This window comes from Amblyomma mixtum, chromosome 2 (genome assembly GCF_055824585.1).
Source record: "Amblyomma mixtum isolate Tamu chromosome 2, ASM5582458v1, whole genome shotgun sequence".
Taxonomy (NCBI): domain Eukaryota; kingdom Metazoa; phylum Arthropoda; class Arachnida; order Ixodida; family Ixodidae; genus Amblyomma; species Amblyomma mixtum.
The window spans coordinates 191,049,376-191,076,908 of record NC_143013.1 but is presented as its reverse complement, the minus strand read 5'-3'; the positions used below and the strand labels follow the sequence as shown (position 1 = coordinate 191,076,908).

At 47.0% G+C, this 27,533-nt stretch overlaps 3 long non-coding RNA genes across 3 annotated transcripts; all 3 read right to left on the bottom strand.

The window, feature by feature from the left end:
- Window positions 1–5,201: 5,201 nt before the first annotated feature.
- LOC149361898 (uncharacterized) lies at window positions 5,202–6,282 on the bottom strand. The gene is made up of 2 exons (XR_016288459.1): window positions 6,258–6,282; window positions 5,202–6,039 (listed from the first exon to the last, which is right to left on the bottom strand). It is a non-coding gene; the product is annotated as an uncharacterized LOC149361898 (long non-coding RNA).
- Window positions 6,283–6,834: 552 nt separating this feature from the next.
- LOC149361897 (uncharacterized) lies at window positions 6,835–7,512 on the bottom strand. Its single transcript, XR_016288458.1, has 2 exons — window positions 7,075–7,512; window positions 6,835–6,967 (listed from the first exon to the last, which is right to left on the bottom strand). It is a non-coding gene; the product is annotated as an uncharacterized LOC149361897 (long non-coding RNA).
- Window positions 7,513–9,961: 2,449 nt separating this feature from the next.
- Window positions 9,962–13,128, bottom strand: LOC149361896 (uncharacterized). The gene is made up of 3 exons (XR_016288457.1): window positions 12,969–13,128; window positions 11,528–11,576; window positions 9,962–10,178 (listed from the first exon to the last, which is right to left on the bottom strand). It is a non-coding gene; the product is annotated as an uncharacterized LOC149361896 (long non-coding RNA).
- Between the last annotated feature and the right edge of the window lie 14,405 nt (window positions 13,129–27,533).

The window sequence follows — 27,533 nt, the reverse complement described above, 5'->3', positions numbered from 1 at the left end:
GCCCTCCACCTTAGCCAGTCGGCCGAGTAGGTGCGTCATGGCGATGTTGAAAAGGAGCGGTGATAAAACCGCCCCCTGTGGTGTACCTCATGTATCCATAGAGTACGGGCCGTATTCCTCGTCCTCGATCCGGAAGAGTGCCTGACGCGCAGAGAAGAAGCCTCGCACATAGGCGAAGACCTTCGCCCCGCAGTTAGTGGTGTTCAAGCTAGAGAGTATGGTACAATGTTTAACATTGTCAAACGCCCCCTTAATATCGAGGGCGAGAATGGCGTTGTCGTTTTGTTGCATGGCTGTGGGTCGTATTATGTCCCCGTGTAGTTGGAGTAGGACATCCTGTGCAGACATGTGCGGGCGGAACCCGAATATAGTGTCTGCGACACGCTCGTTGGTTCGAACTGAATAAAAGTGGACATAGTGAACGCGCCGTGGTCTTTGATTTCATGAAGTGTCTTTGTATATTGATGCGTAGATCAGTAAATATGAGTAACAGAGTCTTGAAACGGGGCCCGATAAAAACCGGTTCTGCTCTTGCAGCCTTTCATTTGAGTGCCACCTGCTGTGGCATAGCAGCGATATTTATGTTGTACAGGTGAAAGTAACTGCGAATAGTTGGCGCTGAGGTAAGATATTTGGTGTTATGAGCGTGTTCTATTAGAGTTTGGACTTACGGAGTTCTATGCACCAAACGACTTAGGCCATGAGGGACGCCATAGTGGAGGGCTTCGGTAACTTAGGTGACCTGGTGTTCTTTACCGCGCACTGATACCGCACAGCGGTTGTGGATTTGATTTTGGAGGATCGACAGACGAAGCATTCGAAAACAGCTCGTTTGAACGCGGAGCCCGGTGATAAAACTATGGTTTTGCCCCTGCGGGAGGCAACGCGCGTGCAACCCTTCGTGACCTCTTCGGGCTTCAGAGGGGCAGGCAGCGGCGAGCATACCTTTGTGCGTAATGTTTTGTGCGAGTGTCAACTATTGCGGTGTCATGAAAAATGTACCCCCGGAGCGCCGGTGATGTACGCGCCTGTGTGGTGTTGTCAAAGATTTGGATGCCAACGGAGACGCAGACATTAAATACGGCCTCTCTTTTTGTCCTTTCTCTTTCACTCCAAGGTTCGTCGCATCCCGCACGGCGTAGTTGAGATGTCTTCTTATGTGTGAGACAGCCACTGCACCTTTCCTTTCCTCTAAAATGAAGACCACAACGAATATGCCCAACGGCCAATTTACGGAGCAGCATCACTGCCGCCTGTTTGTGATCTCTTTGGGCGGCGGATGGGTTGTTTTGAGAGGCCGTATAGAGACTTCGAGCGATTTGTCTAACGGCTAAGGCATCGCGCCGAGCGGGCGATGGCGTTCCGTGGACTCCCTGGCAGCGCTGCAACAGGCTGTCACGTTCTCCTCTTGAAGGCGAAGCTTAGGCTTCCTGTATGTTTTTAAACGCAGATTGATTTGAAAAGGAAATGCGCAGTAACTATATTACATCTGGGTATGATTGTCTCAAATGGAGGTGCTCTTTTTGCTGTGTGCGTCCAGCGGCAGCTTGATGACGTCAGCACTTGCAATCCGTGAGATTTGTTTTGACCATGTCCAAGCACGCACACCAACACAACGTCGCGGGTGCTTCATGTATCGGTATTAGTAATATTTTCACATTAAAATATGTGCTTCAGTGGTTCGTGCAAATGCGTGCCGCATTCTGTTAAGGCCGCGCTACACGCTGACGGCAACACTTGTTTGTGCATCAGCGCTTTTCAACTGACACTGTCAATGCTCCACTTCGAATATTGGGACCGTACTCACGTCTATACGGATGGATCAGTAACCTCTACTAGGTCTGCTTGCGCTGTGGTCGTTCCTGCGCGACAGACTCAAATTCACCAACAAATTTCGCATCGTTCTACCTCTACTGGAGCAGAGTTGGCCGCACTTCTTGCGGCGGTACAGTATATCTCACAACAATCACCTCAAAAATGGGCTGTTTTATGTGATTCAAAAGCTGCCCTACAATGTCTTCAATCTGCCTTGAGACATAGCGACCATGAGCAACTTATAGCGGAGATACGATATCTGCATCACCGGTCAATCGAACAAGACCATGAAATCATCTTCCAGTGGGTACCAGGCCATAGCGGCATTGTTGGTAACGCCTTAGCTGACGATGCTGCTCGATCGGCTCACGAGACAACCAACACTGTCCGCATACCACTGACAAGAGCTGACGCAGCAAGGCACCTTCAACTGCTCGCCCGAAACCTGACTGTAACGTCGTGGTCTGCCCCTGGAGGTTGGAAACCCCGCTCGCATCACTTCAACCTCTTGCTCCAACATCATATACCCTTCGGCCTCCCCCGCAGTGATACTAAGCTGTTGTGCCGCCTGTGGCCGGGAGTGGCGTTCACAAACGCCTATTCCCATCTCATCTCAATGGCTGACTCTCCTGCGTGTGGCCAGTGTGGTTGTGACGAGACGATCAGCCACCTCCTCTGTGACTGCCCTCGTTTTGAGCGAGAGCGCGGTTGCCTAGTTGCTTCTCTGCTCCGCTTGGACTCGCGTCCTTTAACAGAGTCTAACGTTCTGGGCCCTTGGACACAACCTTCCAGACAACGGAAAGCGGTGAAAGCGCTCCTGAATTTCCTAAGGGACTCGGGGTTGCATTCCCGCCTATAATCTTTAAGTTTTCAGTGCGCGCCCTCTGTCCCTGTGACATGGTGGTCGCTGGACACTTACAAGACTCATTTCATTGCTGCTCTTTTTCCTTTTTTCCCCTTTGTTCCCCTCCCCAAGTGTAGGGTAGCCAACTGGGCATTACCTGGTTAACCTCCCTGCCTTTCAGTCCTTTTCTCTCTCTCTCTCTCTCTTTTTGAAGATAAACGCATGACGGATTTAGTATGCAAAAAGACCGTTTTAAAGTGGAAAACGAAAGCATGTGTATCGCATTACCAGCGGCTGCATTAGCTAAAGAAAAACGGCACAACATTCGTGCCCGCCAATATCAAATCATTAGAGCGATGAAGCAAAGAAGGTTATGCGGATTTCAACTTGCAGAGAAGCACTTTTATTCGTCAGGGACGACTGCACCGGCAGCAGCGAAGCCGATTAGTTGTTTAATCCCAATCGCCGGAAGCTGTCCGGTACTGGTTTGGTTGGATCCAGACAATACCCATGGTTGTCCGGGTGGTCGAATATTCGATAGCAGGCACAGCCACTTTTGCACCCATTTGGGCATTCATCGGGTCGGCACTGAAAGACAATTTCCTCTAGGTCATTAGGTACGGAAAGGCATCAGAACACTGCGCTTGCAAGTTGCAACCTAAGCGCCTTTTAAATTCGCAGACGCTAACAGAAAACTGATATCAAGGCTTGTAACATAGACTAAACTATGTTATCGGTCGCAAGAGCACCATATTTATGAAGAACAGGGGAATTTTCGCGCTGCTGATTTTGCATATTATATTGTTCACATTCTGACGACGGTGACTTGGTGCAAAGGAAAAAACTCAAGTGAAACCAATACAGCGCGTTCGACTGCATTTTTTTAAGCTAAATTTTGTTCCTTGAAGTATTTATTCATTCGAAACAAAACAAATAAAATATGACAAAAAACTTCATGGTTTCATGACTGGAATCTTTCTCACGGGTTAATGTCGTCACTCCTTGAATGTGAAGGTTTTTTCCTTGGGGCTTTTACAGGCGATTACTCTGCATTAGCTTATAATATTAACCGAAAATATTGCTACCCCCATGACAGCACTTGTTGCCGCACATAATAAGGAATGGCAGGTTGGCATTGTAAGGTTAAAAATACAGGGAATCCCACGTTAAGAGAATTGTTATTATTACAGGGCATCTTCCCATTTTGGGCTCATGATTGTTTTGTGAATGAGGGAACGTCACTTCGGTGTTTCTACTTAGCCAAGATTTCTAACTTCTCATTTTACTGGATGTCGATACCTTTGTTTTGCCCCTGCCCACGAATACTTTACGCGCTATTAGCGAAATACTGTTTATTCTGGGAGCTTTACGCGCTATTAGCGGTATACTGTTTATTCTGGGAGATGCAAGGAGAAAAACTTACTTAGATACTTTTTTTCATCACCAGAAACTTTCTGGGACAGGTTTATTATTAACAAAAAAAATGAGTGGAAACTGTCTCTTCACAAAAGAGAAAAAAGTGGGACAGCGTATGTCCCACCAACCACTAGGGTGTATTCATCACAAGGGACAGGGTATGTCTCACCATCCACCCCAGGCAAGTTGTCAGCGGCAGTGAAACGGGCCAAAGCAAGTGACGCAAAGTGGTACGTTGCACATTTTGCAAAGGTATTTGGTGCGCACTTCCTTCTGCTTTGTACAGCACCACCGGCACCGCAGTCGTTTCCCAGTGAGGACGGGGTGATGCCCATTTCCGGCAAATCGGAGCTCATCAGGAACACCACTCATTGCGCGTCCATTCTTCTTGCCTTTTTTGTTGTAGTGCGCTTTCAGAGTGTTTCTTGATTTTCGAAAGGTGTTTTGGGCTATCAGTTGACGCCCAAGCATCAGGTGGAACTCCAAATAGGTGACAGGACTCATGGAGCAAATTTGAATGAAAGCATTGACAGCTGCTGCGTCCAAGATGAAGTAAAAAATACGGCTCCACCAGCGCTTTGAACGGCGGTCTGCTGGATAGGCATTCCTTTTCTGGTCGAATTTATCCACCCCACCCATCCATGTGTTGTATTCGTTCACAACACATGGACATTCCACTGCCTTTTTCTTCCCGTTTTGAAGGGTTCGCTGGACTGCCACAACACTTTCTGGGTCATGATAATTAGACATGATGTGCATATTTTTAGAGTCTCGCCATTGGTAGGCTACCACATCAGCCTTCTTTCTCCAAATGTAGGAGCCTCGCTCCAGCTTGTTGTCAACTTTGACTTCGGGGGGTAGATCCCTCTTGTTCACACGAAATGTGCCACAAGCAAGAATATCTTTCTCTCGCAGCTCTTGAAGCAGCTTGGCAGAGCTGAAGAAATTGTCAAAAAATAACTGCGAGCCAGCAGGGACGGTTCCATCGGCCAGAGTCAGGACAACGTGTTCGCCCAATGTTCTGTCTTCTGGCTTCTGCGCACTCTTACCTTCATACAGCTGGAACTTGAGGAGATAGCCAGTCTCCGAATCCGCTAGAGACCATACTTTGTAACCTCTCTTGATTTTTGGTTTCATTCGCATGTACTGTTTCATGCTTGAACGGCCTTTGAAGAGAATCATGCTTTCATCGACAGCGAGGTGACTGGATGGCGAGTAGTGAGCCTGAAATCTCTCGTTCATCATGTCTATCAATGGCCGAACTTTGTAAGAGCGGTCAAATTCTTTTGAGCCGTAATCCGGCATTTTTTCATTGTCATTGAGATGGAGACAGTTTGTTATCATTTGAAACCGTTTGTACGTCATGACTTGTGCGATTTCTTTCACATGAAATAAGCTGTCTGAGCACCAGTACATTTGCAGGTGGTGCATGCGATTCACACTCATCAAAAACAGGACACCAAGGTAAGCACGAAACTCCAAGCACGTGAGTGTCGTCCATCCTTTGCGGCTGGTTTGTGCTGCATACAAGTTTGTTTGATCCAGGATATGTTTGATCACGTCGTCATCGAAATACAGCATGAATGCTTCAAGGGCAGTGCTTCCTTCCAAGATCTTTTGGGATCCAAACGCATTGTGATTTGTCGGCATTGTCGCAATGAATTTTGACATGTCTCAATGGCTGGCTGTAATATCGTCATCTAACACTTCAGGAGGCTTCTTGGTCTTTTTATGTGTTTTCCTTTTTCCTGAGTACGGCTTGCGCGCAACTCCTTTACGCTTGCTTGTAGAGGGAACAGCTAGTGGTGGCAAAACCTCGTCCTCTTCGCTGCTCTCATCGCTTCCAAGCACTAAGTCCTCCTCGTCCGAACTATCGCAGTACTCATCGGCGCTGTCGTTCGATTTGTCCGGTAAACTAAAATACAGCTCCAACGCTTCCTCAGGGCTCAGGTATTTTCGTTCTCCTACACACACAAAAAAACAAATAAATCGCAGTGTTCAGCTCCAGCGTCAAGTTTGCGCACGCACTAGGCTCGCTATCCCTAACACTATAGGCGTCAAAACGCGCAACTGCCGCATGATTCCTTCATACGAAGTTATTTTTGTCAGAAAACATCAACTTATACACTCTGCTTTTTCTCTGAACGTTGCTGTAGTGCAAGAAAAAGGTAAATTCACTTACCAGGCATATCAATGCAATTCAGGCTGCTTCCTAAACACGCAAAAAAGACAAAGTTAGACCACCCTACTGAAAAATCCGGTATGAATTTTAAACCGGAACCGCATACCGGGTTATTGTACAGGATTTGCGATACCGGATTACTGGAATATCCTGTATAAAACAGGACAGTCCTGTATAAAACAGGACAGTCCTGTATAACACAGGACTCTCCTGTTTTGTGCAGGATACTACAGTATCGCAAATCCTGTACAATAACCCGGTATGCGGTTCCGGTTTAAAATTCATACCGGAATACAGGACAGTCCTGTATTAAACAGGCTAGGCCCGTATTATACAGGAGGGCCCTGTATCACAGGACAAAGGCAGAATAAAATGCTTCAAATATATCCCACTTGGACTAAATCTGCCCAAAAACTGGGGTCATAAGTGTACATGCCAAATGCTGAAATATACAGAGCCTCAGAAACTGGTAATCTGCGATTATCAGCAACTCGCATTGCAGTCGATGTGCCATTGTGTTATTTGCTCCCACCTTTTACCAAAGTATTGGTAGCTTGGTGAATATTATAATGCATCAAAAACTCCAAAAGATGTTTATTTTTTCCGCATGTCTTGAACCAGCTCACTAAGGTAATAATTTAACTCTTTGCGACGATCTACCGGCGCTGGGGTCTCTACAGGGTGCTGGCCAATGAAGTAGTCAAAAGCACCTGCAGAAAAGAAAATATGATTGGTAGTACATAATGCCCCCAGCTTATCATTTAATTGCGCACTGACACACAACATAATGCATTGAGCACTGTGACATGCAACTTACGGCCAATGGCTTGTAGCTTTTCAGGGGTCATTGGCTTTCTGCCCACTGTGGAGGCTTCTGACTTCAGGTTCCGATGGCAAGCTTGCCCTGTAACGCCCCTTTCCAGGAGTTGTGGAGTCGTCCAAAGGCTGCGTCTTTACAGAAACGCGAATCTTTGGGTGCCACCATAACTGCTGCGCACGTTGCCGAAGGAATAAAAATTCCATTCCCGAGGTGGACCTGTATGCAATAACAAATGCATACCCCAGTAGCACAAACGGGGCTCTGAATTGCGGGCCCCCGTGGGCCCAGACAAGCCACAGACAAGCCAGGCGTCTCAAGACGCCAGGCCCTGAGCATTGGCAATGCTCAGTATCGTGAATGCACCTACCGCCTTCCATATTTGAATCAATAATGTATTGCAAATCTGCGTCGTAACATTGTTGGTGTGTAAACAGGTTGCTCAGATGATTGCGATGCTTGCGTGGTCATCCTCCATTATTTACGGCACATACCGCAGCATTGATGCGATGCGTGATGTTTGTTCAAGGTCTTGAGCCGCTCCCCCTCAGGACGCTTATCAATGATTGCTCTCGCACGTATACACCATGTGCCTCTGTAAAGAAATAATACAAACTATAAAACTAATTTTAGCCGTGCTATCATGAAGGACAAGCAATTTCGGTATGTAACTGAAAGAAAATTTTGCGCTATTTCGTCCCTCTACGCTGTGCAGTCTACAAAGTTTTAGTTAAAAAGACACTGAACAGTTAGAACGTTTCTGTTGACGCCGAGCATATAACCGAGACGGAGGCAGTACTTAAAGAACAGAGTGATTTAAAATGCGTACTTACGTCCTAGCAGCACGAAGTCGCCGTCATAAAATCCGCCTTCCACCGGTCAAATGTTCACCACCGGCCTCCACCGGTCAAATGTTCACCACTCACGTCTTTCGGAGCGAAGTCATTCATCACTGAGACAAGGATGATAGGGTTCCACCATATTTGCACTGGACGTACGCATGAAAGGCGATGTCATCTTTGATCATGGATTGATCAAGGCAAAACGAAGAAAGTCGCAAAAAATTGTATAACACAAATGCAACGCAAACGAGCGAGTGCCAGAGTGTTTTCCCAGCTACCTTCATCGCTTGACACTCAACCCAGCCGCAGGAGAGAAGTAAAAACCTGTTCCAAACAAACGCAGGAAAGGCGGGGGGGGGGGGGGGGCACTTTTGCAAAAAGTCACCGCGAAGCGGCCGGGGACAGTGAACAAGTAGAATCGGAACCTCCTCGCCACTTCATGGAAGTCGCGGGAAGCGTGGTCGGGAGGGCGGCTTAAAATGTTCGGTCGTGGGTTGACAGACACAGAGGAGCCCAAGGGGAAGGAACAAAGCCCGATAGAAAGACAAGGAATGCGCAGGTTTTTTTGTTGTGACGGACCCAGGAAAAGCAGAGAAGGCGGTGATGAGAGAAAAAAAAAAGCTTTAAAAAATTTGCGTAAAGACGGGTTACTCGCGTAAGGTTTCTACAGGTGGTTGTTGTTTTTATTTTGTTCTCTCGAGCGCTGTATCTTCTAGCTAGCACGAAGCGTCGCCCTTAAGGGAACACCGCAAGCTGCCGGCTCCGTTGATATCTTGTTCGTCGATAGAAATGTTCTGGGCGATTTGTGATTAGTATGCCTTCCTGATAAAGTGAAGGGTGGGGCCGCTCGGGATGGCACTTGGACAAGTTGCGTTATCAATGGGCAATCACTTGACGAAGAAGAAGTGCAAAGAATTCCTGCACGAAAACCAAGAATTTTCTTTCTTCATCGATGCGTCGCTACAGACTGCCGCTAGCGAACAGCTGCTGCAATGAACGCGACAGTAACAAACCTTTTGGAGCCTCTGGCGCAGTCACCGGAGGCTCGCCATGTTTATCAGCCAGTCGTGAAGTTCTGCACTGTGAAATCCAGAGTAATCTGCGCAGGACTTACGAAGGCTGCTGGCGGATATATACTAGCCGTGTGCCCGCACACAGCCGCCTTGACTTTGTCAGGGTGCTGCACGGGAAGCCAATAGGGCGGTTGCCCTCAAATCACCAAATCATGCACAAACTGCATGTTTTGACACTGCGAAGCTCACGCTTAGCCCTTTTCTTTTCCTAGCCCTTTCAACAAAACCGCGTATGTGTTGATTATCGCACTTATGCGCGCGCTGCCCCCACCTTTCCCCTAAAAAATATCTGCTGGCGTACAACAGTCAATCTGCAGACCAAGCACCAAAACCGCGGCACATATCGCTCTGAATACAGGCTGGTATGTCCGGTTTGAGCTCCGTACCGGACTAGTCTGTCCGGTTTGAGCTCCGTACCGGACTGGTCTGTCCAGTTTGAGCTTCGAACCGAGAATGGACTGTCCGGTATGAGCTCCGTACCGGAGCGGTCTGTCCGGTTTGGGATCGATACCGGACCGGTATGAACCGGTATAGCCATCAAACCGGACGGGTCTCGCCGGTATGAGAGTGATACCGGACCGGTATGAAACCGATATGTTCCGGTAAAATCCGGTTTGCCGCGATACCGGATTTTTCAATAGGGCAAGAAAACAAACAAACTGAACCAAAGCATTTTGTGGCTCTACCTGTTGGTAAGCGCTGAAAACTGCACTGAATGTTTTCTTTAAAGCCTCATAGAGGGAGCCACACCACTCAACGCCGAATTGGATATTGCTTTCGCGTTCAATGTAAAAACAAAGCCAGCGCGTAAAGAGTAAAGAGGGACCTATGTGTCCCATCATCCATTAAAAGGTTAAAGTGGAAAACAGAAGCATGTGTATCGCAATACCAGCGGCTGCATTAGCTAAAGAAAAACGGCACAACAGTCGTGCCCGCCAACATCAAATCATTAGAGCGATGAAGCAAAGAAGGTTATGGGGATTTCAACCTCCATAGAAGCACTTTTATTCGTCAGGGATGACTGCACCGGCAGCAGCGAAGCCGATTAGTTGTTTAATCCCAATCGCCGGAAGCTGTCCGGTACTGGTTTGGTTGGATCCAGACAATACCCATGGTTGTCCGGGTGGTCGAATCTTCGATAGCAGGCACAGCCACTTTTGCACCCACTTGGGCATTCATCGGGTCGGCACTGAAAGACAATTTCCTCTAGGTCATTAGGTACGGAAATGCATCGGGACGCTGCGCTTGCAAGTTGCAACCTAAGCGCCTTTTAAATTCGCAGACGCTAACAGAAAACTGATATCAAGGCTTGTTTATTGAAACTAAACTATGTTATCAATCGCAAGAGCACCATATTTATGAAGAACAGTGGAATTTTCGCGCTGCTGATTTTGCATATTATATTGTTCACATTCTGACGACGGTGACTTGGTGCAAAGGAAAAAACTCTTCAAGTGAAACCAATACAGCGCGTTCGACTGCATTTTTTAAGCTAAATTTTGTTCCTTGAAGTATTTATTCATTCGAAACAAAACAAATAAAATATCACAAAAAACTTCATAGTTTCATGACTGGAATCTATCTCACGGGTTAATGTCTTCACTCCTTGAATGTGAAGGTTTTTTCCTTGGGGCTTTTACAGGCGATTACTCTGGATTAGCTTATAATATTAACCGAAAATATTGCTACCCCCATGACAGCACTTGTTGCCGCACATAATAAGGAATGGCAGGTTGGCATTGTAAGGTTAAAAATACAGGGAATCCCACGTTAAGAGAATGGTTATTATGACAGGGCATCTTCCCATTTTGGGCTCATGATTGTTTTGTGAATGAGGGAACGTCACTTCGGTGTTTCTACTTTTGCAAGATTTCCAACTTCTCATTTTACTGGATGTCGATACCTTTGTTTTGCCCCTGCCCACGAATACTTTACGCGCTATTAGCGGAATACTGTTTATTCTCACCCACTCAATGATATACAAGCCCTTATACAATACTGGAGTCATATCGCGAAACGTATTGCGACGATCGAGATATGCTGCTCTCCTTATCGTGCAAAATAACTCTGCGCTTTCAATATCATTATGTTCACAGGCTTTCAAAATTAGCATAAAAAGGGATTCATTTGTGCTGGTACTGCATCTGCTGGCCTATTGCTCTAAGGTGAGAACAACAGCGGTGAATATTAAAGACAATACACAAAAACTGCACAGTTCTTTCGTTGTGGTATGCTCGGTATTTGAGTAGACATTTGAATGCTGGACAAAAAATGATATTCTAAATCTCGGGGTAGCGATAACATAGTGCTTATTTGGGCTGACATGGCGGCAGCCCGATTTAAGCTGCCCTACGTCGTACTGCGTCCATGCTGGAACCGCTACAGCAGAGTCAATCTCACAAATGTAGCCTGACGTAAACCCCACGCCAACTTTGGTCACAGGGACAGATTTATAAATGCAAACAATTTCATTTTATAATTACAGTATCACCGAAAAACCTTCCGTGAAGTCCTCTGCTCCAGTGATAAAATACTCACAGTGGCAACGCATTGGGCGTGTTCGTTGTAGTCCGCACTCCAGATTTGGCTGTAAATAAAGAGATTTTCGAATTTACACTATTGAATGCGTACAACTGCGGCTTGTCTTCCACGGAGTACCGCGCCCGCTTTAAAAGACATTTTGTGTAACGTTGTGCTTCCTCACAGAAAACTGCATATCATCTATTCATTACTGTTTAGAAGAAGCCATCTGCTTAGTATCCTTCGACGGTATTCTGTGTCTTTATTCAAGAGATGTGAATGAATTTTCTCTATATCTTTTTTCGCCTATTCCAGCTGACCCTTACACCCATGTGCCCACCAATAAATTTAAAAACGCTGTTTTCCACCAGCTAAAATGTTCAGGTTGTCTATCCGAACAATAAGTAACTTTCTTAATAGTGTATGTTATAAGATGCTGAAAGTACTATATTCCAAAATGAGTCACGCTTGATAGCATAAATATCTTCCCTCTTCTTAAGAATGGTTTGAGGGCCGGCCCTCAAACATTTTACTGTCTCCAAAGAAAGTAATTTTTTCTTTGGTTCCAGAAAAATGATACCTTGCATTATGTACACTGTCGAAAGTTATTTACGACGGTCCCGTATTGTCTTTTCGTGTTTGAACTCTACTACCTTATATTGCTAGCTTGTGGCTTTTTGCGATTTTGATGGCTGAAAGAGGTAACTGATAACTACGCCGCTACCCTACGAAAAAGGAAGCCTCACCTGTCACTAAAGGTTCACATCCCTGTTTCATCTTTTGGAAATACACCCCATTCATAAAAAATTTTTGTCTGGCTCGCAGCGATACCAATGCTCAGTGAAAGATTAGTTTTGGTGTTCTTTATGCTTTCATATTGCCCCTATCACTGGACCGGTAAAGAATATTTTGATTTCTAGTGTGCATGTAGGGTGCTACACACTTCCGTGAAATTTTCTTTCCATTTGAAGTATTTGAAGAAAACTTTACCTGGACAGCCAAAAACCTGTTCCCCTGACAATAACTTCTCTTCCACTTTAACGTTTTTTCTCAGTGACACGTGCTCTGAATTATTTTATCTAATGCGAAGGTTAAGGCAGTCATACAATAAATCCGTTTTCGGCAAAAGCATTCACGAGGAAATTCACATTTCATATTTTGTTGCAACATATTCAATATAAGCGATTGAGTACACAGTGCCGATCTATTTCGTTAGCTCTAAGATTCTCCGCTGCTATTTCGCAGTGCACTCGAGAGAAAAGAGATTTTGTGCACAAGTATTGCTCTACACGTAGTGGCAGAAACACCTTTTCACTCTCTTGGTCGATAAGAGAGCTTTTAACTGCGACTACAATAAACTTTTCACACAGACACGCACTCACAAATTACTCAAAAATGCAGCAGAATACGTAAAAGCCAAAGTCACCGTACAGTGCGATGTACAGAGTAGTATACTCACTCAGCAAAAGTCACCGCCACGCCCAGAAGCAAAACAAGCAGCAGAGTCCTCATGCTTGCTTTATAAGTGGCGGAGTGCTTTCAGACAGGCTTCTAGACAGGAGGCTCAGTGTCTAGGCTGGCAAAGCTGGCGTCTTTATATACGAAACTGCAGCGGAGGAAACACGAAACTAGCGACGTGCTAGAACATTTTAACAATATCCGGCGAGCTTCGACCTCCGGGCGCGGCGGCTTCGGAGGGAAACAAAGCGAAAAGATGTTGAGGTGATATTGCATGATCGGAAATCCTGCCTCCGGGTCAAGCATCGTCTATTACGCGTTTCTGCTTGGCGCTAACAATCCGTGCCACTATCAGCTGCAGCGCAGAAAAACGCCAATTAGTTCGACGCACTTGACTACACACGCTGCATACGGCGCGGGCCTTCCTGTTATTCCCATTCGGAAAAGAGAGCAGAGTCATATTTTGGGCACGTCTATTTAAGCAGTAGCAACATCCTTTAGCAACTAATTGTGCATAGGCAAAAAGGCTCGGGAGTTGAAAAAGAATAAAAACTGCACATATGAACGAAAATTTCCGCGCCAAGTGAGAAGCCTAAATATACCAAGAACAGACGCTTAAAGACGTAAACAAGACCTGCAGTTTGCAAGCTGTTCGCAAATACAAGATACACAGCTTTAAGGAATCGAAACATGTACGCCGTCTGAAAGACTTGTCAACAAAGAAAACAGACAGATGCCTACGTTTCCATAAATTTGAGTTCTGATTTTTTCAGTGAGGTTATAGCCCGTATAGATCTGGATACGCTTTTACTGTGTTTTGCAGCTTGCAGCAGTGGCGGTTGTATTGCTAGGCCTGCCTGTGCCACTGTTCGTCCATATTGTAATGTATCGCGGATATCCTTGATGCCCAATATGGAGTGGCGGTTTCTTGGAAGCCCCAGCGTGGTTAAATTAAATATCGTGTGACTAATGCGTATGACATTCTCAAGTTCTAGTGTGCTGCCCTTTTAATGCATAAAGCACTATTCATCATTATCATCATCAGCCTGACTACGGCCACTGCAGGGCAACGGCTTCTCCCAAGTCTATCCATCCACCTTGTCCTTTGCCAGCTGCAGCCACAGTATCCCTCAAATAGTATTATCCGCCCAACTAGCTTTCCGACGCCACTGCTACGCTTGCGTTCTCTTGGAATCCACTCCTTTACACTTAAGGACCAGTCCACTGTTGTCTTGTCTTCGCATTACATGCTCTGCCCAAGCCCATTTATTAAGGCGAAAGCCTTTAATGCCTCATCGTTGTAAGCAGCAGTTGTCGACAGAGAATGTCACGCTTTTCAGTTGGTCGAAACGGTCGTGACGTCACAGTGCGCCAATATCAAACGGGGCCAATTGTACTTTGGCTAGTAACCATGCAACCGATTGAAGGGACCATATAGTGATGCTCCAAGTAAGTGGGGCTGAGCTTAGTTAATTGCTTAATTACCCAATTAGCCTAATTTACTTCTGTAGTCAGGGCATATAAATAAATAAAACCTAGTAAGAAATTGGTCGAGCTCAGGAATCGAACCCCGGTCTTCGGAGTGCGAGACGAGCATGCTATCCACTCCGCCATGCCAGCTCGATGGTTTGGAATGAACAAAGGCACGTCTAGTGAATACGGTGTCTTCGCTCACTGCCATCCTCCTCCCTTCCCTTCCGGCGAGGTTTAGGTGTCTACCGAGATATGAGAGAGAAATACATTTTTTTTTCCTCAAAAACCAATTTACCGACGAGCGAGGCGTAGAACCGAATGGGCGATGGCGTTCTATGGACTCCCTGGCAGCGTTGCAAGACGCTCTCGCGTTCCACTCTTAGAGGCGAAGCTTAACATCTTAACCACACATCAGTGACCACACTTTAAGAAAAAAAGTGCACCCCCCCCCTCCCCCTCTGAATTCTGACGGGTGTCCACCGAGATATGTGAGACAGTTACTGCGTAATTTTCTTTCCTCAAATACAATTTTCATTTTCTTCATTACGGGCCATCTTCGTCTTTCTTCTTTCACTCCCACTTCCTCCGTTCCTCTACGGTGCGGTTCAGGTGTCCACCGAGATGACATAGATTTACTGCGCCATTTCCTTTCCTCAAAAACCGTTGCGTTGAAACGGCAAGTCATCGCGCCGAACGGGTGGTGGCGTTCCGTGGACTCCCTGGCAGCGCTACAACACGCTGTCGCGTTCCACTCCTAAAGGCGAAGCTTAAGCTTAAGCTTAATTAGCAGTTAATTAGTATTCAGGCATTAATCAGTAATTAACCATTAATTAGTGATTTGTCATCACTTAGTAATTAGTACTCAATTACATGTGACGCCACCAGTGCCACAGAAGCACTTAAAGTGGTGCGGAAAACGCTTTCGCCTCTACGCACTTTAGACAGTCAAAGTGCCCCCTGAATTTTTTCCTCTTGATTTCGACGAGGATGTTATTAATCTCAGTTTATTCCCTCATTCATTCTCCCTACTTGCGGTCGCTTAACGTTACACCTATAATTTTTCGTTCCGTAGCTCGCTGCGTTGTGCTTAACTTAAGCTGGACCCTTTTAGTTAGCCTCCACGTTACTGCTCCGTCAATGAGTACCGGTAAGATACAGCTGTTATATACTTTCCTCTTGGGGGATATTTTTAAAAGGCCATTCATGATCTGAGAGTGCCTTTCATATGCGCTCCACCCCATTCTTATTCTTCTAGTTACCTCCCTCTCATGATCGGGATCACCAGCTACTACGTGCCCTAAGTGCGAGTATTTCTTTACGACTTCCAGCCCCTGACTACCAGTTGTGAACTCCAGTTCCCTTTCGAGACTGTTGACGATTACTTTGGTTTTCTGCGTGTTAACTTTTTAGACCAACATTTTTGCTCGGCGCGCTTAACTCATTGCTCAAGCTTTACAGTTCATCTACCGAAGACAATGTCATCAGTCCATCGCAGATTACTTAGGTATTCTCAATTAGCTCATAGCACCAACTTTTCCCAATCCAGGCTTAGGACCACCTCCTGTAAATAGTCGGTGAATAACATTGGCGAGATCATGCCTCCCGGCCTGGCACCCTTTCTTATTAGAATTTGATTGCTGAACTTCTGGAGGACTATGGCAGCTGTGCAGTCGTTATAGATATCTTCCATTTTCACATGGGACTTCCCTACACCCCGGTTCCGCAGTGCCTACATGACTTGTAGGAAACGGACAGTAAACTGATCGGTCTGTAATTTTTCAACTCTTTCACGTCTCCTTTTTTACCAATTCAGATAATGTTAGCGTTCTGCCAAGCTTCTGGTACGGTCATAAAGCAATACGTATACAGGGTATCTGATTTTTATAGCACAATCTACGCTCCATCCTTCAAGAGATCTGCGGTTACCTTGATCCTCACCACCTGCTTTCTCCTTTTCCATTGCTCCTAAGGTGCCCTTTACTTACTCTTTCGTTACTGGCGAGATGTCCCATTGCTATGCTCTAGTGCCTCTCTCAATAACGGGCTACTGTATAGAGAGAAAGAGAAAGGAATTTTAATGAGGGAAAGGTGGAGAGGTCGGCCGGTGGTAACATGGCCCTGGCGTATAGCACAATTCGGCTACTTTAACTATCTTACCCTTATTGCAAATGACATTGTTCTCTTTGTCTCCCAGTGCACACATCTGGTTTTTACCTGTGCCTTGTTTTCTCTCCAATGCTTTCTGGCTCCCTCCTTTCTTTAGAGCATGCGTAACTTTATCCATGTTAAACTTTCTTATGTCGTCTACTATGCGCTTGTTTATTAACTTTGATAGCTCTGCCAGTTCTATTCTGTCCGTAGGGTTATACGTTTTCATGATGTGGTGTTTCTTAATCATATTTCTCGTCTCCTCAGATAAATTGCAGGTATTCTCTCGAACCATCCTATCGCCTACTTCTGCTGCACACTCCGTAATAATAGCTGTGACATCACCATCAATTCTCACGACGTTAAGAACGTCTCCCTCAGTTAGAGCCGAATATTTGTCCTGCAGCGACATCCAAAATTCTTCTTTCCTCTCTATTGGCCCTAGTTAAATTCTCACTGTGCCTCCCCTCTTAATTTTGTTAGGGTCGATTAAGCACCGTAGGTGACTATATGTTTTGGAAAATTTAAATTTGCCTTTAAATGGCTAGCATAGTCGATTTCAGTTGGCCTCGGCTAGCCCCCATGAATATTGATGTGAAGTTCTGGCGAGTTACAATATTCATTTGTTATTGTTGGCATCTGGTGTAGTGGCACAGTTTCACAGTGGGGACTTGACCAGGGTGCGTTGGAAATTGAACGAATAAAAAAGCACATTGACGTAATCAAGTTATAATGATTAGTGAAATCTAGACTTAATTCTAAATAATTTAAAACATTGTAGCTAACAAAGAAATGTCTCCGAGGCTATGTTGTAGTCATGAAGAGAATCGCTCACTGTTTTTGGACACATCCCGTGGCGCTTACCCCAAGCAGTGGAAAACTAGAAGACAAAGAGGAAACCCAAAACGAGCGAAAGGGATCTCAGAATAAGTTCTTTGCAGAGAAGCAAGTCGTCGACAGGATAGGAGAAACAATGAAGTAACTCAATTTCACCACATCAGTCACAATGGTTCAAAAGAGAGAACCAAGATCGACACAAATAAATATTTAATTGTGGTATTCTACAGCGCAAGAGCCTTATGGACACTTCGCATTGCCCTGAGCGGAGACTCCAAGGGAAGGCCAAAAGCTAAAAAAATGCAAGGGATCTTTTCTAAGGCCAACTCAACGCGTCGAAATCCGTCAACAAAACTGGACGTATGATAAGAGGCGCGAAAGAATAATTAAAATGAAGAGCCCTTGAATATGTGCCAATAGCTGCCTCCTCATTTTACAGAAAAGCATCTTTGAAAACATCAGTGCGAGTAGGAGAATTCAGATACTCCTGTACTAGCCCTTTTAACACAACAGATGGCAAAGTCTGAGCATTCCTTGGGGTGGCGTAGTCAGAGAACACCACAGCATCAGTCCGTAGATTGTTAATCTGTTCTGAATAGCTGATTGCTTCTCAAGTTTTCGACAGGAGGCAACTGCCGTTCAATATCTGTACGACTTTATACCTAGGCCAATGAATACTAAAAAACAGAGTTTGGTTCATCGTTAATATATGGCTAGCTGATCCAGGAGTAGGTTCCAAAGCTCTATAATACATTCGATTAGTTTTAAGCTCAAATTCTTTATTTCTGCCTTGTAAAGATACGGACAGCGGAGGCGCAGAAAAAGTTGTGAGAGACAGCTTGACTATGTCGCAGCCCCCTCTTGCTTGGCAGCAGCTTGGCAGCAAGACTTTTAAGGCAAAAGGCAGTTGCGCAGTGTGATAGCAGGAATACAGTAATGAGCCGGTACAAGAGAAAACGAAACAACTTTATACTATAGTGACACAATATTCACATTGGGTAAACATAGGTACTGGCAGCAAAGGAAAAACAACACAAAACTAAAATCCTACATGCTTGCATACAGAGCACGAAAAGACCTGTTTGACGATCTGAAAAGGTCAAAATTATTATATACATACGCATTTAGCAGGGAAGGAAGAGTGATGTGCAGGCGTTCTCTACCTGAATTTAATCGTGGGGTCGGTACTATCAATGCCTCCGCATACCTTGTTGTGTAGCTTGCATCTCGGGTATGTAGTTCAGCAAGTTTACGCGTGTGATTTACATTTCTACGTGTTTCGAGTTTAAAACGGTTGAAACGGTTTAAACGTTTGAAACGGTTTCTAAGTTGAAACCGAGAATTTTAAATCAATACTGTGTCCCGAAGAGGAACACTTGATTTTCCACTGTTTTTTAAGGCACAAAGGTCGTAGAATGTATCTTGACCCTCCAGAGAAGAGAATACAACCGAATTTGAGTAGCAGACTTCGATGAGATTTATAAAGTAAGAGCAAAGTGTCAGGGCGCATGTCGAATCTTTTGTGACTGGTTCGCACCAACCTGCCAAGAGCGCGCTCACCTCTAAGAACGTTGATTTTAATTTGCAGTTGCCAGCCTAACTGCGGACCGTAGACAATACGAGGTATTTCACCTAATCAACCTGTGGGACTGAGGTGGAGCGAAAAAGCAAGGAGATGTAAAGAGGGGATGCCGGTTGGAAAAGTAGTTGATCTCTTATTTAAATTAAAAACGAACCTTAGACTCTCCACCCAAACTTTCATTGCGTGCAGGCGAGCACAGTTTTAACATCCTTAGCAGAAGCGAATAATGCTATGTCCTCCGCGCACAGATAGACTTTGATATCCCGGTGAACAGGAATATTGCGCATGGTTATATTAAACAGTAACTGCAAGAGCACCAAACCTAGAGGCATATCTGTCGACTGGGCGTACATGTATGTGCTGGAATTGTAATTATCACCGGTCCAAAAGAAATACCTGTAGTTTGAGAACTTTATTATCCACTCTAAAAGGTATGAAGAAGGTTGGAGGTCAGCTAGTTTATGGAGCAAAATTCTGTGCTCAAGGCTGTCGTACGAATTTGTATTATCCAATGAAATTGACACCTCGTTCTCTTTCAAGGCAACCTTAATTCGGCTCTCCGACGAGACTGAGTTCTCCTAGTGGTCAATTGCAGAAGCATTCTAAATAAGGGTGATGCCTTGCCAGTCTTCTGGGGTCCGTAAAGACAGACATAACCTTCAGTACAGAATCGTGGTTGCATGCATAAGTTCGTAATAGCAAAGTGTTCCCGAAAGAATTCACTGTTTATCCCAAGGCAGATCCCGCTTTGGCGGGGGTGTTGTTCTGCTGTTGCATTCTTTTTTAAGATCATCGCTACTAGGATTCGACTGCAACTATGTTCAACGAATATGGTGCACACTCAAGCTAGACGAAAAAGGCTCATATGCTATCGGGTCATTTTATCGCCAACCCAGTTCAGATCTGAGCACGTTGCAATTGTTTTAAGAAATTATTTAAGAAGTTCCCAACAAGCCTGAGTGTTCGCGGGTGATTTCAATTTGCCGGATTTTCATTGGTGTGATGGCATGTGTGTAACCAGTGCAGGTAGTGGCATCAACACAAAAATGAAGAGCATTGTAGATACTTCCGGCTTATTACAGTACGTTCGGGAACCAACTAGGGCTACAATCGTTTTACATCTTTTCTTTTACTACTCTCCGGATGGAGTTAATGCTGTGCATGTTATTGTAGGCATCAGTGATCACCATGTGGCCTTTGCATATACCTATAAAATCTGATCATAATAAAGAAAACCCGGTGTGGTGCCTTAGTGGTTATGACGCTCGGCTGCATTTCTTTTGCCAAGAAGGCCGCCAGGGACTCTGTTCAAGCCCACCGTGAATACGCCTCTCCTTTCCTCACTCTGCGCTATCGGTCGATACCTTTTAAAGGGGGGAGAGGCAATGCCATAGTGTTGGTCGCTTACTAGCGCCCCAATGGGGTCGGACTAGGCTCACTCGGGCGCGCCTGTAATCCTCGTTTTGCCGCACGCACGTAGGCGAGTTACCTGAGCTCTGCCTGCCCTGCTAGTGCTTGTGTGTCCACTAAAGCTCTTAAACGCTTTACCTCTTCTAGGTGACAATATGGTAGGCCGTTTTCTTAGTGGGAATGGTGCTCGTCGACTGTTTGAAGATCTGTTCCTACTTCGAGTTATCGATCGATTCGCTCTCGCCTTACCCCCCACCCTCCCCCGGCCAAGTGAGAATTTTTGTTCAAGTACACATTTCGTGTGGAAGCTGAACAGCTTTCCCTTAATTGTCGCCGTGTGGCTGAGCATGGGTGGATGCCCATGCTCAGCCATACAATAATACATCCATGTAATAAGGATGCACATCCTTATTACAAATCTACTCCACCTGGGGGGACTCCCCTTAACTATGTACCTGTACACGTTTATCCAAGTGCAGTTGCAGTTTGTGTAAATGTCTGTATAAACTGTCATAACTTATAACTTAATTAATAACATATAACTGTTTTGATGGTTTGTATAACTTGAAATAATAAAAACTCAATTTCAGCATGAAACTCTATTAGTACAAGCGTCGATCCTGTTACCGTATTTCGACGCTCAAGGAAGCCTAAATACGGGCAGGCATAAGAATTATCGTAAGTTTATTTATTTATTTATTTATTTATTTATTTATTTATTTATTTATTTATTTATTTTACCCTCAGGGTCTTGCAGGCATTGGACAGGGGACGGGGCAAAAAATATAGGCCAAACAATGGAGGAAAAAGAAACGGATACACAAAAGATCAATCCTTTGTATGCAATGTTAGCTAAGACAAAACATACATTAATGCTGAACAATATTGTCACAGTTTATACAACACCAGCCAAAGCTTTGAGAAAGTTAGTTACGTCAGTGCTAGTTACAATTTTATCAGGAAGATCGTTCCATTCTTTACAAGTACGGGGAACAAATGAGCTTAGGAAAGAAACTCTTTTGCATAAGCGGATGGCAACTTTGTGGGGATGATCAATGCGGCGTGATAAGTAATAGGGTCTATGAAAGAAATTATTGTAGGCTGGAGTGATAATATTGTAACGTAACGTTACAAAGAAGTCTCCTGCGCCGAGGAACACCGGCAGCCAGTCAGGTCAGCACGAGACGGAGCAGAGTCACTTCGTCTTTCTCCAATGGCCCGTTGCGTTCTTCCTCATCTTCTAAGGAAGGCATGTGTCATTGCCCCCCTTGTTTGCAGCATCGCCTCGATGCGGCCGACTAGGAGCATACTGGTGAGCTACGGGCTGACAGATAGTGGGCTAGGTTGGTACAGGAGGAGCACAACACAAAACGGGGCACTATCAGTCTCCAGCTCGGTCAGCAGGGCGGCTGTGGTAGGGTTTCATTCGGACGACGTGTACAACGTCAGTGAGCGTGCGTCGTCTGCGGCTTGAGGGGTCTCGGGTGGCAGATTCTACTTCGTAAGTAACGTCACTGATGCGGCGGAGGACACGGTATGGCCCGAAGTACCGGCGCAGTAATTTTTCAGACAGTCCGCGATGGCGAACGGGTGTCCAAATCCATACATAGTCTCCAGGCTCGTAGGAAACGAAGCGCCGTCCCTGGTTGTAGCGATCAGCGTCTAGTTGCTGTTGTAGGTATATGCGCTGCCGTGCCAGCTGCCGCGCTTCTTCTGCACGCTGAGCAAAACTAGCGACGTCCACATCAAGTTCACTTTCGCAGTCGGGGTATACGGGCAACATCGTATCCAGGGGAGTGGTCACTCGGCGGCCGAAGACAAGCTCGAAGGGAGTAATCCGCGTCGTCTCTTGAAGTGCCGTATTGTATGCGAACGTGGCGTATGGGAGAATTTGATCCCAGGTCTTATGCTCTATATCCACGTACATGGACAGCATGTCGGCCAGAGTTCTGTTTAGCCGTTCCACCAGGCCGTTAGTCTGCGGGTGGTACGCCGTGGCCCGTCTATGGCTAGTGTGTGTAAGATTCAGCACTGCCTTAGTCAGGCGGGCCGTAAAAGCTGCCCCACGGTCGGTAATAATAATAGCCGGGGCGCCATGGCGCAATACGACGTCGTGAACAAAGAATGCGGCGACTTCGGTGGCAGTTCCATTTGTGAGCGACGCGGTCTCAGAATACCGGGTCAGGTAATCCGTCGCGAAAACAATCCAACGCTTTCCATTAGTTGACTTTGGAAAAGGGCCAAGAAGATCCATTCCCACTTGTTGGAAAGGAGTTTTCGGTGGAGCAATAGGTTGAAGAAATCCGGCTGGTTTCATGGGGGGAGATTTTCGACGTTGACAGTCACGGCAGGTTTTAACATAGGATCGTACTGAAGGTAATAATTTCGGCCAATAATACTTCGCCAGAATTCTGGCAAACGTGCGACTAACTCCCAAGTGGCCGGCGGATGGTTCGTCGTGACAAGCGCTCAAGATGTCAGGCCGTAGGTCCATAGGTACTACGAGCAGAAATGTCTCTTGTGCTCTTTCAAAATTGCGCTTGTAGAGAACCCCACTTCGTAAAGTGTATGACTGCAAGCCACGACGAAAAACAGGCGGTACCCGACCACCGCGGCCTTCTAGATACTCGATGAGCGGCGCCAGCTCCTGGTCCTTGCGTTGAAGGTCAGCCATATGGGATTGAGTAATGGCCCCAATGAAGGGAAAATCGTCGGCGTTTTCCACTGCAGCGGAGTCTAAGGGCGCGCGTGATAAGCAATCTGCGTCTTGGTGTTTAAGTCCCGACTTATAAACAACGGTAACATCATACTCTTGAAGACGAAGGCTCCATCGAGCCAAGCGTCCAGACGGGTCTCTGAGGCTGGCCAGCCAGCACAGCGAATGATGGTCGCTGACAATACGGAAGGGTCGTCCATACAGGTATGGTCGAAACTTGCTTATGGCCCAGATGACCGCAAGATATTCCTTCTCGGTCGTTGAATAGTTCGCCTCCGATCGGGATAGTGTTCGACTCGCGTAAGCTATAACTCGTTCTACGCCATCTTGCCACTGGATAAGTACAGCCCCAAGGCCAACGTTGCTGGCATCAGTGTGGACGTCAGTTGCTGCGTTTTCATCGAAATGGGCGAGTATGGGGGGCCTGTGGAGGCGGCTTCGGAGCTCCTGGAAAGCTTGTTCTTGATCGCCTCCCCACAGGAAGGGTATGTCTTCTCTGGTTAGTGCTGTCAATGGTTCAGCTATCTTGGAGAAATCTTGGACGAAGCGTCGGTAGTAAGAGCAAAGGCCCAGAAATCGCCGAAGTGCCTTTTTATCGCGGGGACGTGGAAAACTTGACACTGCGGTAGTCTTGTCGGGATCAGGGAGAACGCCCTGTGCACTGACAACATGGCCGAGAAAGCGAAGTTCTTTGAAAGCGAAATGGCATTTCTCCGGCTTGATCGTTAGTTGTGCGCCTTTGAGTGCTTGAAGCACAATGCGCAACCGGTCCAGGTGTTGCTCGAAAGTAGGCGAGAAAACGACGACATCATCTAAGTACACTAAGCACGACTGCCACTTCAGACCTGATAAAACCGTGTCCATCATACGTTGGAACGTGGCCGGCGCAGAGCAAAGACCAAACGGAAGCACCTTAAACTCGTATAGGCCGTCGGGCGTCACAAATGCAGTCTTCTCTCGGTCTCTCTGATCCACCTCGATTTGCCAGTATCCGCTTTTGAGGTCTAATGAGGAGAAGTACCTGGCATCGCGTAGACGGTCGAGGGCATCATCAATCCTGGGGAGCGGATAGACGTCCTTTTTGGTCACGTTGTTTAGTTTCCGGTAATCGACACAGAATCTCAGGGTGCCATCTTTCTTCTTGACGAGGACTACAGGCGACGCCCATGGGCTCGTCGAAGGCTGGATTACGTCGTCCGCAAGCATCTCATTCACTTGCGTTTGAATGGCTTCACGTTCCTTAGGAGAAACCCGGTACGGGCGTTGGCATACCGGTAACGTGGCCTCATCGGTTATGATGCGGTGCTTGGCGACAGGAGTACGACCGACCTTGGAGCCAGTGGCGAAGCAGTCTGCGAAATCAGTCAGAAGAGCCGAAAGAAGATTCCTTTGATCGGGCGTCAAGTCCGGGCTAATTTTAACGGTTTGAAGGAGACTGCAAGACGTAGCCTCCTCTTGAGGGTTGGCCCCGGCGGTGCATAAACGAGGCGAGGCAGTAACGTCGTGAAGGAAGGCAACAGCCGTTTCCTTGGCGAGGTGCCGCATCTCCTTAGCAAAATTCGTCAGGAGGACAGTAGCACAACCGTTATGGAGTTGAACGAGTCCTCGAGCAACGGCTATCTCCTTCTCGAGAAGTAGCGGGAGGTGCCCATCCGCGATGCCCTCGTAGTCGTGAAACAAGTCATGACGCACAAGAACAAGCACACTAGACCGTGCTGGCACCCTCACATCATCGTCGACAATACGCAGAACGTTGAGTTCCGGATCCTCGATTTCAATGCGCTCCACGGCCCGTTTCGTCGAGAACGTCACACGCGCTTCTTTCAGGTCAATGACAGCGCCGTTAGTCTGCAGGAAGTCTAGGCCAAGGATTAAGTCTTTGGAACACTCGCGAAGTACGACGAATTCTCCGACATACACAAAACCCCGGATGCCGACACGCGCTGTGCACTTGCCTACAGGGGTAATCAAGTGACTTCCCGCCGTGCGAATTTTCGGGCCGGACCAGTGCGTCGAAACTTTCTTCAATTCGCGGGCGAGGCCGTGGCTCATTACCGAGTAATCTGCACCGGTGTCTAGTAACGCCGTTACATCGGCTCCATCAATCTTTACGCGCAAATCGGAGGTAGTGTGTCGGATGCTGTCGCCACCTGTCCCAAGCGGAATGTCGTCGTATCGGTCGAAGGTAGCCCGTCGGATGCTGTTGCTACCTGACCCCAGCGAAATCTCGTCGAGCCGGCGTGACGAGGACGGAGGATCTTCACATTTCGCGACATCAGCGACCCTGCCTCCGAAGGCCGCTGACATTAGTTTTCCCGGCGAGGGCTGGGAGAGCGTCGGCGTCGGGGATAGCTCGGACTTGAGGAACGGTAACTTGTTGGGGACGTAGACCGACGTTCTTGGTAGCCGGACGTAACAGGATGCTGTTGCGCAGCAAGGTGGCTTTCGATTTCAGTAGGCCGCTCGCCATTTTGAGGGCAGGGGTCGTCCGGTGCGAAACCGCGCAAGCCGACGCGGCGGTACGGGCACGCCCGGTAGAGGTGACCTGCTTCACCGCAATGGAAGCAGTGGGGCCGACGGTCGCGGGCCCGCCATACTTGACTCTTACGGGGTCGCTGATAGGTTGGCGCAGGGGTGTAGCGAGGAGGACCCTGCGGCTCCATTGCTGGAGCTGCGGTATTGATACTGTTGTCTTGCGTGGGAGCCCTACGTAGGACGGACGCGTAGGTGGGTCTCGCGTCGAGCTGGTAGGAAACGTCAGGAACTCGCTCAGCTGCCATACGCACCTCGTCCCGGACGACTTCAGCTAGTGATGGAAAGGGCGGCGTGTTGCAAGGCATCCGGAGTGCTTGCAGTTCTTCTCGCACGACAGCACGGACGAGGTTGCGTAGTGCATCCATATCGCTTCCGCCCTGCATAGGTAGTGCGTCGGACCCAATGATGTTCACGTCGCGATTGTATTGACGAGCCCGGTGTTGCAGCGTCGTCTCCATGGTGGTAGCCTCACTGAGGAACTCCGCAACAGTGCGCGGTGGGCTGCGCACTAGTCCTGCGAAAAGTTCTTGCTTCACGCCTCGCATCAGGTGGCGCAGCTTCTTGTCTTCTGGCATCTGTGGGTCTGCGCGCTTGAAAAGACGCGTCATGTCTTCGTAAAACATGCGCACGCTCTCGTTTTGGCGCTGGTTCCGCGAGTGCAGCGCAGCTTCTGCTCGCTCCCGGCGGTCGGCGCTTGGAAAAGTGGTCTTCAAGTCACGACAGAAGGCTTCCCAGGATGGAAAGGAAGCCTCATGGTTTTCAAACCATGTCCGCGCCGACTCTTCAAGAGCAAAGTAGACGTTGTGGAGCTTACGCTCATCGGTCCACCCGTTATAACGTGCCACACGCTCGAAGGCCTCAAGCCAGTCCTCGGCGTCCTCGAACACGTCCCCATGAAAAGACGGTGGTGTTCGAGGCTGATGGCAGAGGATGTTTGCGGGAAGCCTACTCTCAGATGTCATTGCCGCAGGTGTTACAGGGGCCCGAGGCTGCGTCGACCTGGTAGCGGCCGGAAGGGGTCCAAATTCCGGGGGCTCTCCACGTAGGCGGCGGCCGAGGCGCTGGTGTACCGGAGTAAGCTCCGTAGTGAGAGGTAGATTATGCGCTGGAAGCGTACCCGGCACTGCCTCCACCAGATTTGTAACGTAACGTTACAAAGAAGTCTCCTGCGCCGAGGAACACCGGCAGCCAGTCAGGTCAGCACGAGACGGAGCAGAGTCACTTCGTCTTTCTCCAATGCCCCGTTGCGTTCTTCCTCATCTTCTAAGGAAGGCATGTGTCAATATAACATGTGAAATAGGTTAGCCGACAAATTTTAGTCGCGAAGCCAATGACTGAAGACTAAGGTTAGCTTTCATTTTCCTTATACTAGCTCCTCGGTTATAGTTAGAAAGAATGAAGCGCGCGGATTATTTTTAACACGTTCAAGTGAAAGTAATTAAGTAGTCATCGCTAGGATCCAAGACTGCTGTTTAATATTCTAGCTTCGGACGTATTAATGTTTTATGAAGAACTGATTTCAAAGAAGGTGCGCGAGAAAGATTACGTCGCAGATAACCTAAACTTTTGTTAGCGTTATTGGATATGTAATCTATGTGAAGCCTCCAAGATAGGTTAGATGTAATGTGAATGCCTAGGTATTTATTAGAATGGACGCTTCGAACTGGAATGTCATTCGAATAGAATACGGAAGACAGATTGGCAGAACGGGATACACGCACGACCTTCCATTTGTTAAAATTTAGTTTCATTAGCCACAGATTGCACTGATTACGAGGGGGTACCCAAAAGAAACCGGACTTATTTTCGTTTGAACTTATTTGTTCACATTTTAAGCACAGACCTTCAATCTCCTTCAAAGTATT